This window comes from Megalops cyprinoides, chromosome 14 (genome assembly GCF_013368585.1).
Source record: "Megalops cyprinoides isolate fMegCyp1 chromosome 14, fMegCyp1.pri, whole genome shotgun sequence".
NCBI classification, from domain to species: domain Eukaryota; kingdom Metazoa; phylum Chordata; class Actinopteri; order Elopiformes; family Megalopidae; genus Megalops; species Megalops cyprinoides.
Window position 1 is genome coordinate 23,392,344 of NC_050596.1, and position 13,519 is coordinate 23,405,862.

General features: G+C 42.4%; 1 protein-coding gene across 1 annotated transcript in view; it reads left to right on the forward strand.

The window, feature by feature from the left end:
• The first annotated feature begins 2,594 nt into the window (after positions 1–2,594).
• The window catches only part of gli2a (GLI family zinc finger 2a), an 86,483-nt gene continuing 75,558 nt past the window's right edge, over positions 2,595–13,519 (forward strand). The window contains exon 1 of the mRNA XM_036545871.1: positions 2,595–2,763. The gene's annotated coding sequence lies outside the window, so the exon portion shown is untranslated. The remainder of the gene's footprint in view (positions 2,764–13,519) is intronic.

The window sequence follows — 13,519 nt, forward strand, 5'->3', positions numbered from 1 at the left end:
CCTGCTCAGCTTAACACAATATTGTTGTGCCTGAACCAATGAATGCTTGAAGAGCATGATTCTGATGTCACTACAGCTCAGTGACAAAGCGCGTCGACACCAAGGCCCTTGGTTCGAAATTTTCTGGCTGAGTTGTAGGCTACTTCTCTCTCTTTCAACGAACATGTATGGCAAGCCGTTTTAACATTTAATAGCTAGACTGGATATGTATTGCAGATATCCGTAATTCAATTCTTCCTAGTCAAAATGAACATTTCAGATATCCACAATGACATTCTTCCTATCCAGAATGAACACTCTGGACATCTGCAATAGAATTCTTACTAGGAAAAACTCCCATTTCAGATATCTAACACCTTAGCAAACAAAGAACGTTTTTAAGGTTTAGTTACAGTGTCTGTATGGTGATGTAGCAAACTACAATTTAAGGGGAAATAACAGGAAACCTTAATATTCTAGCTAGAGTTCAGTCGGATGTCTCACAGACAAGTCCAAATATATACCAAAACCAGTATACCTAAAAAAAAAGAAAAAAATCCTGCCTGAAGCAATAAATTCATGATTACTACACCGCAAGACAATTTCAAAACATGACTGTTAACGACATAATTAGACAAGCTCCATGACTTAAACAGATCACTATTCAGTGAAAGTTCAGTTTGAAATAAGAAGTCATGACAAAATGAACTCTTACTATTATATGGACTGTCCGTTTCTTAAAATTGTTTTTCTACAATACAATCCCTTTCGTTGCTATCTATAGTAATCTATAGTAGCTAAAGAGACTCCAGCCCCTCGCTGAATCTTTTATTAGATTGTCCACTGGATGTCGCTGTTTCGCATGAAATCTACTTCACTGGGAGAGTCACGCTCAGTCCATTGCAACTGACTGTCCAACAACAGCGTCTCCTCAGTGTGGAATTACCAGACTGGAGTTAAGGATAGACGTTAAGATGGCAAATGTATGAACAAAATGAACTAACTGCAGTAATATTAATTTACAATCCCGCACGCGCGCACACACAAACACACTTCTTCATGTTAAATGTTCAACAATGTTTTCAGAGACAGGATTTCTTTGGAAAACCTGAGAATTAAATTGTGTTCAGATTCACCTTAGACTGGCGTAGCCATACTATTATTAAACACGAAAATGAGGATTTAAAAATGTGACGTCTTTTTGTAATTAATGCTGATACTCCGTGAAACATCATAACAGAAAATAAGACGAATCCTTAGAATAATCGCCACGTGTCATAATACACATTTAATGGTCCCACAAATATGATTTGTTTTCTGAGGACTCAAAGACGCTTATTATAATATATACTTACAATTATATGTATAACTATTTAATTTCCTACAATGTACAATCATACATATTTGCCATCTACACAACAATCAGTTTTGCAGTGAATTGCAGTGGCATGATTAGAGTTTTAAAACATCTTGCTCCCTAAAACTGTATACATGTATAAAATATCTGGCAACTATATGAATACATCAGTGTTTTTTTTAATAGTAGGCATCAATAGTCTACAATAACGCGCTGTGCTTATCCGTCATGGTCAATCAACATAAGCTTAAAGCAGAGCTGGAATGATTATTTTGTATTATCAAATATTGTCTGATTTTCTGGTCGTATTTCTTTTTATTATTATTTTTAAAATATTTATTTATATCACGTTTAATGCATAGGCCTAATCGCAGTTATATTTGGCGATCATCAATGTGTCTCTTCAAATTATATTTTTGTGATTTAAAGAATGTATGGAGCATTATTCCGAGATAAAATCATTTCAGTGTAAAATCGGGGGCGTCGGTGTAAGATACAAATGCTAACAGTTACTATTCAGGAATATAAGTACGATTTTCGAAAACGTGCTGAAACCGAATCTGATTAGGGTATAAACGAGAACATGTAATGCATGTGCGTTTATACCAGACTAAATAACACAATGCAAATATACTGTAATAACCTGGGTCAAATACAGAAAAATAAATCTAAAAAATGGAATGGGCTAAAGTAAAATAAGACATACTCTCTACCTGGCATAGTCATGCACGCTACACTCTCAACATCGGCCGCTGACCAAATCCCTTGAAATCGAACAATAATGAAACTTTAGCTAACTTTTCCCCCAGCCTCGCTGCTGGATTCAGCTAGCCCGGCCCATCTGGTGTAGCAAATGGTTGAACTCACCAGGGAAGTAGAGGGGAATGAGAGACAGAGGGGGAGAGAGAGAGACACAGAGAGAGAGGGGGGTACCGGATTGAAAACAGATCAGCCTGAAGATCTCACAACCGCACGTCCAAAGAGCAACCGACAGTAAAAACTCGTCTCTGGCCTTTTTATACCTATTTTATGGTCTGTAAAAAATATGCCATGCGAGATTTTTGTTGAGGAAGAAAACGGTTAGAAAACTTTCCTGATTCAAGATGATGGATTGTAAAAGTTAGCAAGACGCGCTAGAAGCTAGTGAACTTTATGAATGATCTCCGAGAATCCACGAAGTTGTCTCGAACTTTGTCAAAGTGTCGTCTTCACCCTCTTTTCTGAGTTTGCTGTAGTTTTCATTCTGAAGTAGATGGATTTTCTCATCACGTTCCAAGGAACATGTTTCTTGTTGCTTTTTGACCGTGAAAATATTCCGTAAATAAGAAGTTCGATCGCATTGAAAGTCAAGAGCTAAGATTCATTGGACAGACCGAACTGCGAGAGACCAAGTCAAACTACTGCTGTCAGGACACATCTTTTCCGAGGTATGTAAACGGAACACCTCTTTACAATGTACTTACATCGTTTTTCTCGTTATGATGAAGAATTACACACCTCTGTTCTCTGTTATTGAAAACAATCATTTACGGTTGTATTTCAGCATTTCCCCCAGAACGCTATATTTCAGAAATGCATAGGCCTGTAAACTATCGGTATAAAGTTTGATACAACATATTCTCCTATTGGGTTTTGTATTTAACCTGGTCGATTTTTTTTTTTTTTTTTTTTTTTACCAGCAATGGTTCTATTTGTATTTATGCATCCATTCGTGTTGGAGTAGAGGTGACGACTTGGGGTAACTTTTCAGATCTCATTAGCACTTTCAACTTATTTGACATTGGAATTTCAAAAATTTTGTCATGCAACTTGATCCATATGCGAAGAGATTTGATCAAAAAAGTCTTGGGCGCCAATCCCATTAGCGGCTTGTGCTCCAAAAGTTTTCTCGGTGATTCGCTATATCTAATCCATGTCGCGAGTAATCTCATGCACTGAACACCATTTACAGATAAACACGCGTGGCCGTTGTGCTGTAACCTACTGTAAATAACTCAAATTTCAGCCTGCATGGATTGCGCATAAAACATGGTTGAAAAAAGGAAGATACATTAAGTAGTTGCCTTGAAAGCGCACTTAAATGTGCATAAAATTATGTAAATGATGCGTCCTTTCAAATTCAGTTAACATTCTGTTTGCAAACACTTGGAGGAAACATTTTAAGTGTGCGTTTTTAACATGGCTGTTGCACTGTAGAAATAAAAAAGCTTGTCGATCCAGAGCTGTTAGGATCCAGAGCTGTTAGTGTTAGAATTGAATTGAGTAATAAAGTTCGTGCGAGCTGACTGGTTTATTTCCCGAGCACTGTTGTGTATTATGACAAAACAATCGGAAACGTCCCTTCCTCAGCACTGCGATCGGGGTTTTGGAGAACAAGTTACTTGAGGATACCCCTTGCACATCTAATAAAACAAGACCCGCGCTCAGCCACTTGCATTATGTAAATAAAGTTTCCAACAATTATGTCTTAAGTGCCCAGAGTTCAGTCGTATTAGAGCGGGCCGCTCTAAATCTCTTGGGTCAGCAAGGTAGCGTGCTAATTGTTGAAAGTTTGTGGGCTCGCCAGTGGTTCAGTGTTTGCACTTCCAGGCCGAAAAATCAACAAACACTTCATACGTTTTTGTAGTACGAGCACTGCCATGTTTACTGTAGGTTTTTTTTTCTTTTAAACAATTTTAATGAATGGTAATGATCGCCATCCAGATACGAGGCACCACATTTCTGTTTGTTATAGCAGTCTTTTGCCTTCATCATCTTTAGAGGAGAAAAAGTCGTGCATGTGGGTGGGGGTGAATCCATTATAATGTGGAAGCCTCTAACCTATTATTCTGGATTTTTTTTGTTTTTGTTGTCATTTTAAAGTATTAATAATAGTAGGTACACCTTGCTGAACTGGAAAACAAGAACACTTGTATTTTATTTACGGTGGCCACAACTGTCAGGACAAGCTAAAGAAAATTACAGTTGATTGGTTTTATATTTCAGTGGTAACCAGAGACGTTCATAAAAACCAGTTAAGGTGGGGTCCTAAAATAATATGTACATATTTCCTTAATGCATTAAATGCATATAAAAAAACTGAAGGGTGAGGAGAAGAGGACAAAATGGGAAGAAGAAAAACAGTGCATGAAAAACTCTAAATGGCCAATTTAAGTCCTCCAGGAAAAAAAAGAGGGATGGTGGGAAGTGTGTTTTTTATGTGACAGCCTGGCTGTGGCCATTAGCATAAGAAAAAAAAAGTTTTAGTGCATTTGCCATTGTGCAGGATGAAGAGTTCCAGCAGTCAGGGAGGGGAGAGTGAAAAGATGTAAAGGGATGATGGGCTATTCAGATTATTCAAGCAGGCCAGGGCCGCGGTCATCAGGCCCCCAGACCCATGATGGGAATGTCACTTTCATCTCCCTAACCGCCATTCTGCCACCGTTTTCACACGTCCCCCTCCAGTCAGCCTTTATTGATCGGGGTTTTCTTCTCTGGAAATCTGTGGAAAATTTAATGAACCAAATGCTGTAAAAAAAGGGAGGGGGGGGTGCTTTTTTTAAGTGTCAGAAAAAAAAACTGAGTAATACCAGCAAAGTCTGGTATGCAGGAATAAGAAGAAGAGGAGCTTGGAAAAGTCTGAATGAAAAGTGAGTTAAGACTCCCTGCTGGGGTTGATTCAAAAGTTAAGACAAGAAGGGGATTCTGAATTCCCCGCAGGCATGAAGACTGTACCAATTAAGCTATTTAACATTGGGTGTCATTTATGGAGTCCAACCAGAGATAATAAACTTCTCTCTGTCTGCCCTTTGAGAGGGGACAGGGTGCCTAACACCGCATGTATTAAATTTGCAACCTGATCCTTTGTTGTTTTCAAGAGATCAGATTCATGATTTGACCAAAAAAAGAAAAAAAAAACACGTATGTTCTTTGTGTGGTTGTAGTATGTGTGTCTCACAATCTGGCATTCTTTCCTAAAATTAGACATTAGCCCTGATTTCCTGCACTGCATGAGAATGTCAGTATGGTAAAAAAAAAAAAAATAATAATGGCTGGTTATTGCAACAATGTGCAGACCATGATGCACATTCAGCCCACCAGCTAAAAAAATCTGGTTTCTGTTCATGGTGACTTTAAAAGAGAATTTTCACCACATCTGCGCATTTTGTTAAAGAATATAAATCACACTGTTGAATTTAATACTTACGGTCGCCACTTCTGTAATTGGGACAATTGCTGTTTTTCCATAGCTTGGCATAGCAAGGGAAAAAATACTGCTTGCTTTTATTTGAGCGTATTTCTGCTGGTTTCACAGTTTGTTCATTAAAACTAGCTGTAATTTGTGTTGTAGCAATGATGTCAGCTCTTTGGGAAATTCCCTTGGCTGTGTCGACAAGCAGAAAAAAAATCTGTCCACGCTTGAAGACCCCTGTGGGTATATGCACACTGTTGGATATTTTTTATATATAAAAATGTGTAGTTCTCTGTTTTGTGAAATGCAGAGGATGCCATAAATCTGGGTATGCATGTCTTCATGGCATCTATTTCTCACACTTTTGATGTTGTGTAAACTGATTTTGTCTTTGAAATTCTTATTCTGAAGTTACCATTTTTCCATTTAATCATGTATTCATTTTCGCCACGTTTAGATGCTCCCTGTGCTTTGGGAGTTACTGAATCGCGCACAATTAGTAACGAGCTTTTATTTACATTACACCATTTCACAAATGAATGACTCACATACAACCAAATAATTTGCTGCAATTAGTATCAACACTTGTGTGAAAGAAGTGCCTTAACAAGATGCTGTTAAGATGCTTGTGAGAGAGGGCCATGCAAAAGTAATGTCTGTGAAGGCAGCTCTGTAGAGGCCAGGCACACCATGCTGTCTGACCTGTGGTAACCACTGATGGCTATATGAAGGGTTACCCTAATGAACCATTCTGTTGGCCGTGTATACAGTGACGAGTGCTGAGGATGCATAGGATGGCTCCTGCCACGTGAAAAGAGCATCGTTCCTCAAGAGCGCAGCCATCTCTGCACGGGGGCGCTTTGTGACTGCGACAATGCAATATGTCAGGCGGCGGGACCTCGCAGGCCCGGCCGGCGCAGACAACTGTAAGGGCGGCTGAAGTACACTTGTGTCAGGTTTTGAATTGATTGAGATTTAATGGCCATTTAGGGCCTGTGAAAAGCGGCGAGGTTCGGGAGCTTGTCTCGCATGTCTTCTAGTGCCGTTCTCAACTTGAGCTGGAGGATGCGGGGGCGGGGGCGGGGGGGGGGAGTCGGCTGCATGAGACGTAAGAGTAGCGATGGCCACATTCATTGTCACTTTCAAAGAGGGATCTCTTAAACTCCCATCTCCTGGGCTGAACTTGGACAGCCAAGAGACCATTCCTGCATTTTTACTCGCTGGCCTCCTCAGCCTCCCTTTTCACTCTTGCTTGAGTGTCTGAGGGTAATTAGTGGCACTTCATATCCAAGAAATCAGAAGGAGAGGGAAAAACACACCTCATGGGTTTTTATTTCCCTGCACTGGCATAACTGTGTGGCATTGCTCAGCCCTTATGTAGAAAGCTATGTCATACAGGGCTGGGATTTTTACTTCTTTTATCAAAGACTGCCCCTGTCTATTAAAGTAAAAAGACTGGAATATTAAATTAAAAAGCAATTAAAGTCGCATATGCCAGAGTAACTAAGTATTAACCGCCAGGGTGATTGACCTCATTAGTCGTTAGAAACAGTCCAACTTTTCAAAAGAAAAATGTGCAATTAAAGAGAATCTACCGTATGTTAAGCTAGTTTTCTTTTTCTTTTTTTTTTGAGGAAATGGTTTTTCCACATTTTTTCAGCTACGAAGCTGCAGGGGCCAATGCCTTACCAGCTTCTCTCCCTAGCCCACCATCTTGCCCCTTTTTCTTCTATTCTCCCTCTGCCAGCATACTGTTTTCTGCCCTGAAGGCTGAGACCTCTAATCAAAGCTGTATCTCACAGAGTGCTAATATTTAAGTTTTCTTATGCTCTCCTAGACTTGAAACACCATGCCGAAGGCCTTAACTTCAGGCTTTTTATGAGCAGGGCTTGTCCCTTAGCACAACTCATAGAGAGCTCATGCGATCCCTGGACTTAATTTCTGTACCTGTCTCACTTCAAACATCAAACTTTAACTGCTTTAACATTACAGCTCAAGGAATCATCGTATTGCATTCAGTTATGTGATGCATCTTCATGGCAAACATCAGTTCATTAGGTCTTTGCATTTTTGAAAGGCTAGAGTAAAGATAATTGAGAGAAAGTAGGCTAGCCTGTAGTAGCCTGCTGAGGAGACTGTTTGTTTTTGTTTGTTTGTTTAATCATATGCAGGCCCCAAGCATCAGTGCAACAGTTTGCATTTCCAGTTACTGTGCTGAAAAGAAACACAGCACAGACAGCAGTGATAGAGGATGACTACCGCCGATGGTGTGTAGCTAGACCTAAATAACGCTGTTAGCACAGTTAACAAAACCCTTGTAACAAGGGTTTCCTTTAGCTCCATTCATTTAAAATCTGTTCAGTTGCACAACATAATCCTGTTGGGACACTGTAATCAGTTAGTGGAGTAGCGCTGTAACCACTCAAAACCAGATGAGGAAGACTGAAGGGACAGGCTGAGTGCTTTTTCTGAGAGTCTGCGGAGGACACTGATGCCCCTTTTCCGCTACATAACTGGAGCCAAGCTGGCTTTCTACCTCTCTAACCTCTTTTTTTTTGGTCCTGATCCATGTCTTAGCCTGTTAGAATTACTGGTGCCAGCCTTTCAAGTCAGCTGAGCCCACAGTCAGAAAGCTGCATAACTTGTGTTGCTTCTGCCTTCTTCTGTGTTAAAAACTGCAAGATGAAGATGGCTGTGGTTGTGGGCAGTTCAGTGGAAAAGCATCCCTGCTGTACAGGGCCAGACAGGCTGTGATTTTAGCCTGTGACAGCAAGGCTCCTAGTCTACAGTGTAAAAAAGGGAATGACATTCTCTCAGTCTGATGAAAACCCAGTAGGTAGTGAGTCTCCTCCATATCAGCTGTACTGAGTACTGAGGCCCATTCCTGGATTTGATGTTTATGGCTCTCCTCCAGCACAAGGCGACCTTGAGCTTAATGTATACGAACCAGCATTACACCCTACAAATACAGTTCTTGTCCTCTTCCCAAACCTGAAAATTAAACTGTCTAGGATTTCATTTTTCCATTTTGTTGCAAATGGTAAAAAAAATATGGACCGAGCTACAGGAAAAAGAAATGCTTACTCAGACGCATGTTGCTAAAATCAGCTAATATGTCGTGTCTAACATGAGAGACTACTGGGTGCTAATGTATCTCATTATGCAAACGGCTCGATTCTGAAAAAGGAAGTGTAATTAATTATGCTAATCTTGTGTCCTGTGAGCGGGAGTCAAATGATAGGCAGACTGGTTGCTAAAGAGAGAGTTGTCAGCTGGGATGAGAAATGAGAAATGGTGGGCAGTGGGTTGTGAGCTGGTTGTTGTCAAAGCTGCATGAACTTTGTGCTTCCCTGATCTGAAACAGGAAAGAAAAAAAAAAACTTGGCGAGAGCTTTGAACTGGCAGCATTAATCCTGCAATTTTTCACCTTCATGTAAACTGCATTACTCACCCAGCCTGGCCGTGCAGCTCTGCTTGGCTGAGAGATAAGGATGGATATCATATTGTTGTAGACCCATCATCGCCACTAATACAGTACATCTGCTTGGTGTCAAATCGGCATGCTTCACAATTCTTGAGTGTTTTTAAGAACTGTAAGCTGTTCTCTGATCTGCGTTTATCTTAGAAAGGCTAGGGGTGTGAGTAAACCTTCAGGACTTCATGTGGCATCAGAGTAATTTTTTAATATTCCCTATTCTTTGTCTTTAAAACACTGTTGCAGCCGTATTCATGGTGAACAAAAAGACAAGGAAAAAAATAGTGAATGTGTGTAAAATCAGAGCAATATCCGTGAAAACTTTATGATCAAACACGTTCTCTGTGGAAGAACATAAAAGTAAGTGACTAGGAGTAAGTGATCTTGGGGACCAGGAGGGATGCCGAAAAGGTCATGTGAGGAGGTTCAGTGCCTAACGCATCAACATCCAGTGTTTCTCTCAGTTGCTCCAGGAGACAGTTTGGGCCACCTCATCCCACAAGCCCCACCCACCTCACCATCCCAGAGGGGAAGGGGAGAATTAAACAGATGAAATCATGTACACAGTTTACATAGTGTTTTATATGATGTGTCATCGGCAGTCCACCTCCACACCGCCTGGCGTGCACTGCAACCGTTCCCAAATACTTACTTTAAACAGTGACTTATCGGGTCAGGGAGGGGTCGCTAGCAGAGTTCGCTGAGGACAGACTCCAGTTTATTTCATTTCCTAATCTAAAATAAACAAAGAGGAAGGGTGCATGTGTGTGTATGTGTGTGTGTGTGTGGAGGGGGAGGTATTCCAGTGTCTTATCTTCCAGTGGTGTGAAGGAGCAGTCACAGATGTCCTGCTGAAAATGATTTGGATCTCGGCTGGCCACACGTGGCTGGGAAGCGACCGCAACCACACGGTCATCTTTTTTTTCCCTCTCTCTATTTCTCTCTTACTCACGGCATCAGATTCCATGAGCAGATGGCTGGGGGTGAGGGGGTGGGTTGAGTCAATGTCTACAGACAGTAGTTAGGCTATCCTCTAGGTGTGCTGTTAGAGACAGAGTCAGAGGAAAAAGATGCTTGATGTGAACCTATTACGCATTCAGAAAGACTGTCTCCAGCCCTTGGAGTAACATACATATGTGCAGAACTTGTTTCTCACAATGAAATGACATCATACTCCAGGAGAAACTCCAGAAACAAGCTTCTGGTGCCTGAAAGGATCTGTTCGGCTGGGCTCAGTATAGTAATGTATACGTTTTCTTAATACAGTATGAGCTTTTGTGCATAGTATCATAGTCTCTGAGTGGCTATGAAGTCATTCCTGAAGAGCTCAAGTGGCCAGAAGGTCATCAGGAGACCCTTTGACAGCAACTGGGTCATTATACACCAGGAATTTCACTTTATCGGTTTTACTGACGACAAATAGACTCGTCCGTTCTTTAAAAGACAAATTCAACATGACAGGCAATTACATACGCATTGTTCCAGTGTTTGTTTTTAAACCCAAAGCAGAGTAACTACGAAATACTCGAGAGTCAGTGAAGGGAATCAAATATTTCAAAATTTCAGATTTGGTTTCTGGAAGTGGGAATGGGAAAACCTCAGGAGTGAAAACTTTGTAAGTTGTGACTTATCTGTCACCTCCTGCCCTCCACCCTCACCCCCCGAAGCTGAAAGGCCAGCGGCCCGGTGCTCTCGTCTGCTAGGGTGGGACGTGTTTCTCATTAAGCCTGTGAGTCCAGTGATGAACCCGAAAAGCGCTGAAACACAGCCAGACCACAGGCTCCTCACTGACAGACTGGAAGACGAGTCTAACATGTGGTACTTGTGAGGCCATGTGTTAGTCTTTAGCAGTCAATCCCCTCCTCCCGCCTGGGTCCCTGCACAATCCCACCCTCGGCCTCGCTTTGAATCAGACATGCTTTTGGAGGTTTCTGCTCATAGCTCCACCCACCTCCAAGATCTAGGTATCGATGAATGAATATTAGCTGTGACTGCAGCCGCCATCCTGTAGTCACCTGAGACCTTACTGCTCACCCCTGCAGCCCCGCAGAGGCTTACAGCAGCGTATGTGCCTGTTAGCGCTGCCTTTCAGGTGAGCTCAATTCAATCCAGCTGCTGAAAGACAGCCTTGGTTTTGTAAACTGGAGGAATGTTCACAACAGCACATGGCCAGTGGGCGTTTAATGTCATCGCTCACATGCCTCACAGGCAATTTTGTCAGGGCTTAATTAAAAAAAAAAATGGAAAGGAGCAATCAATTACCATCAATGGTGTCATCTGAACCACCTTTGCTTGTGCCCCATGACTTTCTCCCCGCTGCACAATGCACATTACTTTGGCTCGCTGTTATGTCTGTCTCACTTCTTGGTTACTTCTACCCAACCAGGTTAAGACGACAATATGTCAGTCAGCGTATTGTTGAGGATGCTGGTTTCATTGCAATTTGTTGATGAGCTAGTAAGCCCCCACGATTAAGCACACACACTGGTACCTCGGGCTGACCATCAGCTCACACCCTGGCTCAGAGCATCCAAGCTCCACACAGGGCCAATTCACTGGAGCTGCTCCGTTATCACACCCGCAGCTGCAGATCAGAGGCAGGAAAACGGCTGACACGACGCTGGTGCCGACTTACATAATTAACTGCTAACTGCAACCCAGATGCCGTTTGAAAGCGTATCTCAGAGTAATAAAAACAATGCCTGCAAATGCTGTCAGCGTGAAGGGGTCTCCAAATGAGGGACAGACAGGACTCAGAAGGAACTCTGGTTTTCAGACAGCACTTAGATGATGAATGTGATCTGCTCTATATTTGTGTAACAAAATGAGGAATACTGGGTAGTGCGATGTAAATATCCTTTATCAGCTTACAGCAGAAAGTTGCTGTTGTAGTGTAGGAAGAATTACTACAATTACAGGACTGTTTTACTTTTTTGGAAAGACACCCGCCAATCAAGCCAAATGGCAATCTAATCAAAGCCTGAAAGCTTAAAATATGGAGATGGAAGACTCAGCCAGACAGTTTACAGGCAGGAAGTGGTGTAATCGAAAAAGCTTGTGAGAACTGGATCAGTAACAAATAGTGGAATAACAAATACAGCAAGATGTGCTGAAACCGATTTTACAGTCTCTATATAGTGCACAGAGTGGCATTTTAACATTTTATATACCCATCTAAACATATACCTTTAGACAGAGCAGCAGGCAGTTTTTTAAAAAGTATTTTACATTAAAGCAGCTAATTAAAATGTTTGTCCAGTTGACGATGCCAAATGTTAAAACACCTCACAGAAGCGTGAACACTCTTGTTTTCGCACTTTGTATCACAGGAGTGTTTTCAGCAGCCTGCTGGCCTACTGAGTGGTCTCTTCAGTCAGGGTGGAGAGGATATTGAGATCTCAGATTGCAGCTGTAAAACTACATTTGTTATAACAACACCAACCAAATGGTGCTGGATCCAGCCAAATGGTATTAAAAAGGAAGTGAATCCTGTCCCGCGCACCTTGATAGGGAGCAAACGACAGCAGCTGCACAAGCCACACTTTCCAAGCCACGCTCTCACCGGATACAGCCAAGCTCACTCTGCCTGTAACATGTCCACTCGGAGCCATTTGAGTTTTTGTTGAATTCCTACAGGTATACCTGACCACATCCCCTCGAGCAGTATCAGAGATAAGCTGCCCCCTCACACCACGCATATTTATATAGGTTTCTCAGGAAACTACCAAAATTGATCAAGCTGTATGTTCTCTATTTTTGGTAGTTTTATAAAGGACATTGCTAAAGTTATGCCCTGTGTTTTCAGTGGAACTCTAAAGGATGTTACTCAGAGTTGGGGTTACGTCCTGTGCTTTCAGCACTGCGGCTCTGCCTTGTAGTCTCCCGACGAGGCACGTTTTGGCACACGTCTGAAGTAATTACTCTGCCGCCTGATTCAGAGAGACAGGGTAAATCCTACCGCCAGGGTTTTCTTTCCTGCACTTTGGTGAGGGCTGTGAACTCAACATCTGTTTGACATCGGCGCGGCCCAGAGGAGATCACCCACAGGATATTGCACTTACAGGCAGGGGGTGCGATCCTATCCACAGGGCCCCTCTCATCTTCCCAGCCCCTGTGCACCCACCCACCCACACCCTCCAGAGGCTAAGACAACACAGCCCCACCCCGGTCTGTGACAGGGCTACTGATGTGGGATGAAGGCCTCCTGTCCTGTGCAGCCTCCACTCTCTCGTGTGAGATGGGTTCTGCCCTCTTTCCGAAATGTGCCCATACGGCCCCTTTTATGATTGCGTGACTTGAGCAGAAGTGCGTTTCCTCGCTGAAGTTTCCGCACTCGCGCTCGCTGTCTAAGGGGAGCCTCCCAGTGCCTCTGTCCAGAAACTCAATTCCCTCAGGAATGCGAGGCGTCTCGTAGGGCAGCGTTGCAGGAGTGATGGTTTAACGGAGAAGCTGATTCACACCTCTGAGACGCATTCAGACCCTGCCTGTCTGAGTCTCAACATGTCGTCTGCCAGAACCTCTGTGTAACTCGATTCCT